Raw genomic sequence first — 6,000 nt, forward strand, 5'->3', positions numbered from 1 at the left:
GCTCAGTTGTGTCCGACTCTTTGCAACTCCATGGACTGCAGCACGTCAGGCCTCCCTGTCTATCACCAACTCCTGGAGTCCACCCAAACTCGTGTCCAGCGCATTGGTGATGCCACCCAACCATCTCATCCTTTGTCGTCCCCTTCTCCTCCTGCCTTCAGTCTTTCCCAGCATCAGGGTCTTTTCCAAAGAGTCAGTTCTCTGCATCAGGTGGCCAAAGCACTGGAGTTTCAGCATCAGTTCTTCCAGTGAATATTCAGGACTGATTGCTTTTAGGATGGACTGGTTGGATATCCTTGCAGTCCAAGGGAATCTCAAGAGTCTTCTCCAACATCACAGTTCAAAAGCATCAACTCTTCTACGCTCAGCTTTCTTTACAGTCCAACTCTCACATCCATACATGACTACTGAAAATAGCATAGCATTAACTAGATGGACCTTTGTTGGCAAAGTAATGTCTCTGCTCTTTAATATGCAGTCTAGGTTGGTCATAGCTTTTCTTCAAAGGAGAAACTGTCTTTTAAGTTCATGGCTACAATCACCACCTGCAGTGATTTTGGAGCCCCCCAAAATAAAGTCTGTCACTGTTTTCATTGTTTCCCCATCTATTTGCCTTGAAGTGATGGGACCATATGCCATTATCTTAATTTTCTGAATGTTGACTTTTAAGCCAACTTTTTCACTCTCCTCTTTTACTTTCATCAAGAGTCTCTTTAGTTCTTCTTCGTTTTCTGCTATAAGGGTGGTATCATCTGCATATCTGAATATCTGAGGTTTTGATAGTTCTCCCAGCAATCTTGATTCTAGCTTGTGCTGCATCCAGCCTGGCATTTTGCATGATGTACTCTGCATAGAAGTTAAATAAGCAGGGTGACAATATACAGCTTTGATGTACTCCTTTCCGGATTTGGAACCAGTCTGTTGTTTCATGCCCAGTTCTAACTGTTGCTTCTTGACCTGCATACAGATCTCTCAGGAGACAGGTCAGCTGGTCTGGTATTCCCATCTCTAAGAATTTTCCACAGTTTGTTGTGATCCACACAGTCAAAGGCTTTGGCGTAGTCAATAAAGCAGAAGTAGATGTTTTTCTGGAACTCTCATGCTTTTACTATGATCCAGCTGATGCTGGCAATTTGATCTCTGGTTCCTCTGCCTTTTCTAAATCCAGTTTTGCTCTTTAATGATTATGTATTCAAGTTTTCTATTTTCTTTTGCATATCAATAAAGCATAGCTTTCTAGGACACTGTCAATTTGCTTACATTCAAATTTATTGTCAAAGACATCTTAACAGATTACATTATTTTTAAATATCTGCTATATTTATGTATGTTCCATTTTTAAAATTTCTAATATTTTTATTGTGAGTCTTTTTATTCTTGATCAATCTTACCAAAAATATGTCTTTAAAAATGTGGAATGTGAAATGAAATATTTTCTGCTCTATGCTCTACCAGTAAACAAGCCTTTTCCAAATGCAAATTTCTGAGCCCAGTGAAACAAAGCCAGCTATTTGGAAGCCATCAGCCACCTCCTCCCAGGTAAGCACTAAAGAGCTGGGAGAATATGAGATGTAGCCATCAGCCGCATTCACCATCTCTTATTGTAAACAAGGTATTAGTGTGAATAAAGAAAGTAGGATTGGTCCCAGATAGCAAGTTACCATATGAAATAAATGATTTTAGCAAGCTAGGATGCTTGCATCTTTTCATAGATAGAAGATATCTAAATGTCTTCATGTGAAAGATTTAGTTTTCTTTCTTAATTAACAGTAATCTTTTAATATTCAGATTACCTGCCCCTTTGGGCTTCGGAAGGGGGCTAGAAAGGATGAAATGTTTGGATGGCATCACCAACTCATTGGACATGAGTTTGAGCAAGCTTTGGGAGTTAGTGATGAACAGGGAAGCCTGGCGTGCTGCAGTCCATGGGGTCACAAAGGAGACATGACTGAGTGACTGAACTGAACTGAACTGAAAGCTCAGTTGGTAAAGAATCCGCCTGCAATGCAGGAGACCCCAGTTTGATTTCTGGGTCAGGAAAATCTGCTGGAGAAGGGGTAGGCTACCCACTCCAGTATTCTGGCCTGGAGAATTCCATGGACTGTATAGTCCATGGGATTGGAAAGAGTCGGACACAGGACTCAGCGACTTGCACTTTCACCTGCCCCTTGCTGGAGACTTGTATATAGCCTGGCTCTGCCCCACCTCCTTGGAGTCAGCTCTCTTGAGATACTATCTCCCGGGCTCAAGTCCTAACATTCCCACCCAACAAAACCTATGTCTCAACTTTTAGATTCTGCATACTTTTTAGGCAACACTAATGAAATTAGAGTATTCATATAACCTGATTTTTATCTTGAGTTACTCTATTGCACCTTTTTATTATTCATTAATATCTATACTTATATTAATTATACTTTTATATTCCATAAGCTTACTCCGTTTTTCTAATATTGAGTTGCAAACTTAGTCCATTAATTTCCAGTCTTTCTTCTTCTCCTATATAATCACTGATGGTCTACTCTATTGATTTAGTTATTTGATGTGCAGTACCTTTATTTATGGTTCAATTTTAAGTATTTTTCTCATGTCCAGTATGCTCTATTTTATTGTTTACATTAATTCTTTTAAAATTTTCAACCCTGTCATTGTAATATATTTTTTCTTTAGGTTAATATTTGGCTTATGTTTTCCCATCCTTTCACTTCAAATATTTTTTTCCCATTTTAAAATATTTTGGGTCTGTCTCTTATAAGTAGGCAATTTCTGAATTTTTGTTTTAATTCAACACAATACATGCTGTAACTGGCGAGTCCAGGCAATTTACAATTACCCTGTTTATATTTAGACTTACTTCAGTCATCTTATGTTGTACTTTCTATTTGTTTTTCCTTTTCAATAGATATTCTTTTTCTTCTTTCCCTTCTTTCTAACTTTGCCTTTTTATCTTCTGGGTATCCTCCCATACTTAGAAGATACTGTGGAACTTTTTCTTCTTATGTTTTAACTTTTTTAATGACAGAAAATGTAAAGATATTTAAATAAAATTACATATCCCTTCTCTCTATATTCTGATATATTCCCAGGAAGCATTTCGAGCCTTAAGGACCATTGCTCTGAAATATACAAATCCTAACCTATCTGGAAAACTCTTCCTTTTATTCCCCACACTTCATTTTTCAGAATCAAGTGTGCCTAACACTTGTGCAGTGATTCCTATTGGCCAGAACATTACCTCCATTAACTCTGCATCACTAGAAAGGACACTGGCATACAAAGCCTCAGTTAAGTTCACCAAGCAGCTGTGAAGGGTTGGAACTGGGATTTAGAGCCAGACCTAATTCTAAGCCCAGTAGACTTTCTGATAGTCCTACCTTCTCTATATTTCTAAGGAGTGCTACTCCTGTTACGAACTCATTTCAGAACTCATGATGCCATCAAGAAAGCAGCAGAGATAGAAGTGAGAAGGCGAATGAGCATAATCAGATGACTGATGAGATATTCGAGCCATTAACAAAAAGAATTCCTAAAACTTGCTGATTATTTCAGAATGTATAAATGTTAGATTTGCCCCCTTTGCTGCTGTGTGGCAGGATTGAGGAGCACAGGGATGAGACACCATATGTTAGGAAGGCAATGGCAAGTTTGAAGTGGAGACTGACACAGAATGATTCTGAATCCTGAGCAGCTGTGCTCACTAATCAGGGTGTTATTGTGCCCAAATTTCTCCAGGGTCATTTCATTTGCAAATTCTCCACATGTGCTTGACCCCCCGATTAGCCCAGTGGTCCTGAAGGCAATGTGCTGACCTGAATGTGTTCTATTATGTTTGATTTCCTTTTCTTCCTTGGCTATGAAATTCCACTGAACCCATCATTTATGGCCTGAAGAAATTATGGAGTAGATATATAAGGCATTTTCAAAGCCCCTAGTTTATCAATACTATTTATGCTAAGTCAGAGAAATCACTGTTGACAATCTTCGTCATCCTTCCCATCCTGCAGAGGACTCATTTCTCTAGTTCAGGCAAGTCCTACATCCTTAAGAGTAGAGCTCTGGGCTTTAGCCTTGGCTCTCAAATCGGGATGTGGTTGTAGCCTTGCCTGGAGAGGTTTTTCTGATACCTGCTAGACAATCAGCCAACAATTCAAGCCGATGCATGGCCTAAGTTTTCCCTGCTACATCATTTAATACAAAAGATGGAAGATGGATGAGTGGATTCACTAACGAGTTAAAGCCTTACGGAAGATACGGAGATACCTCTCTGCCAAGAAAAATATCCATAGAAGCAGCAGCGATGTGTGTGTATGCGAGAAGATGACATGCCAACAGAAGGAAAAAGTAAACTGGAATTGGTTGGTTAGTTTATCCACTTCCCTTGAGAGAAAGTGTAACTGATATGTATATGCGTACAGATTCAGTGCATAACCAACTCAGTGTATAACTGATGGTATGTCTCAGATTGCAGAGCAGGTCTCAAAACACTGATAATCTCCTTCAAGTTGTATGAATTCAAGTTGAAGTGGTGAGGATTGAACCTCATGCCTCTATTTTTCGGTCCTCACAAGCATACTGGTGTGTACGTGCTAAGTCACTGCAGTAATGTCCGAATGACTCTGCGTGACCCCATGGACTCCTCTGTCCAATGGATTCTCCAGGCAAGAATACTGGAGTGGCATGCCATTTCCTTCTCTAAAACCATACTAGCAATAGAAGCAACTAGCTTCTATTCACTAGTAAAAAAATTCTTTTAATATAATTTTGTAATACAGAAAGTTGCCCATATAACATAATTAGATGAAATATTTACCCAGATGGTTACTTCAGTTGGTCACACCACAGACGTAACCATGCAAGATTTAACTAAGAATCCCAGATCATGATATTTTCAGTGTTTTGTGACATAGAAAAACATGCCCAGAAGGCACAGCTCTTAAAGAACTAATGTTTGTTTGGAGACATGCAATGCAAATGATTTCCTCACAAGTTCTTGCTCATGTAAGGTGTATACCTTATTGGAAAAGATATTTGTTAAATCTTTCTAAGAAGAAAACAATGTTATTATTGAATAAGCTTAAACCAGAATGTTATCACAGGAATTCCACTAAGAGATTGCAAAAATAGGAAGAAATCTCACCCTTTTATACAGCTACGCAGATACAATCCATAACATACATGCTCTCAAGATGAACACATGTGTGTGTGCACGCTCAGTTGCTCAGGCATGTCCAAATCTTTGTGACCCCATGGACTGTGGCCTGCCAGGTTCTTTAACTAGACCTCATGTAAGAGAGCTTGACAGCGCCATTTGGCACTTGTAATTTATCGTGAATTCACCTGGTAATTGAGGTGACCATCTGTGTTACCTAACTGGCTTTATCCAAAGGAAATCTGCACTTCTCATCTGTTTATGACAAGTGTAGTTTTGCAGCTTACATCAGGGCACCTGCACAAGTTAGATCCGCACCCTCCTGCAGAAACTCCAATATTCTTGCCAGGAAAATCCCACAGACAGAGGAACCTGGAGGGCTACAGCCCATGGGGTCGCAAAGAGTCAGACACGACTGAGCGACTGAGCGTGCACACGCACACACCGACAGAAACTGGGAGGTGGGGCCCTATCCACTTGATGCTTACATTTCAAAGAGATGGATCCCTGGTCCTTGAGAAAGACATTCCTGGGCTGTGAAGCTAACAAGAGACTTATTTAATTTTTAAAAAGATTTACATATGTTTCAAACACACAGGACAAGAATTTTAAATTAGAGATTTCCTAAAGAAAAGGGAAGGAGTGGGAGACGAGACGGAGTGAATCTCTTCACTGTTTTCAAAAAGGGAGAATTGTTTTCCTTTTTATTCCCCAACTTTGTTGAATTATAATTGACAGGCAAAGATGAGTATATATTAAGTTATAAAACTTGATTTGACATATGTATACATTGCAAAATATTCACAATTTAACAGGGAGAATCCTTAATTTGCCCTTACAATGTATACACC

Source organism: Ovis aries, chromosome 15 (genome assembly GCF_016772045.2).
Source record: "Ovis aries strain OAR_USU_Benz2616 breed Rambouillet chromosome 15, ARS-UI_Ramb_v3.0, whole genome shotgun sequence".
Taxonomy (NCBI): Eukaryota; Metazoa; Chordata; class Mammalia; order Artiodactyla; family Bovidae; genus Ovis; species Ovis aries.